The sequence below is a fragment of the Gossypium arboreum genome, chromosome 2, assembly GCF_025698485.1.
Source record: "Gossypium arboreum isolate Shixiya-1 chromosome 2, ASM2569848v2, whole genome shotgun sequence".
NCBI classification, from domain to species: domain Eukaryota; kingdom Viridiplantae; phylum Streptophyta; class Magnoliopsida; order Malvales; family Malvaceae; genus Gossypium; species Gossypium arboreum.
Genome location: NC_069071.1, coordinates 53692959 through 53693593, shown reverse-complemented (window position 1 = coordinate 53693593; position 635 = coordinate 53692959). Strand labels below are relative to the sequence as shown.

At 34.8% G+C, this 635-nt stretch overlaps 1 non-coding gene across 1 annotated transcript; it reads left to right on the top strand.

Annotated features, from left to right (window-relative positions):
* Nucleotides 1-201: 201 nt before the first annotated feature.
* On the top strand, nucleotides 202-308 carry LOC128289910 (small nucleolar RNA R71). Its single transcript, XR_008279551.1, has one exon. It is a non-coding gene; the product is annotated as a small nucleolar RNA R71 (small nucleolar RNA).
* Nucleotides 309-635: the final 327 nt, after the last annotated feature.

Sequence of the window (635 nt, the reverse complement as noted above, 5' to 3'; positions counted from 1 at the left end):
TCATGTATTCCAGCAACTAGTCTTCCTGATGTAGCACGATTGGTTTGCCATTGGTAATTGTTGCTGGAAATCCTCTCAAAGATTTTATAAGCCTCATTATATGACTTAGAAAAGAGGGCACCGTTAGCAGAAGTGTCCACTACCATCCTCGTGTGAGCATTGAGACCATTGTAAAATGTCTCAAGTTAAATGCAATGTGGGATTCTGTGATGAGGGCATTTTCGTAATAATTCTTTGTACCTTTCCCGTGCCTCATACAAGGACTGATCATTCATTTGTTGGAAGGCAGTGATCTCGTTCCTTAACTTAGCTGTAACACTCCAAACCCAGCCCGGACGTTATGGCCAGATCTAGTGTGTCACATTGAAGTGTTTTATCGAAAACCTTGTTTTCATTAAAAACCCTTCTTTCAAATAAAAACCTTGAGTAAAATCCTAGCTTGTATTTATTGCTTTCAAAGCGAGGTGTATTTTAAAGAAAAACTATTCCTTCTTGTATGATAATAATTACTTCATAAAATCTCTTTTCAGTTGTGAAAGCTTTATTTAAAACATATGATCTATGAAACATGTCATTTAAAAATTGAGTTGCAGAAACGTAATATTTAAAAAAAAAACAATCACTATAAACTATAA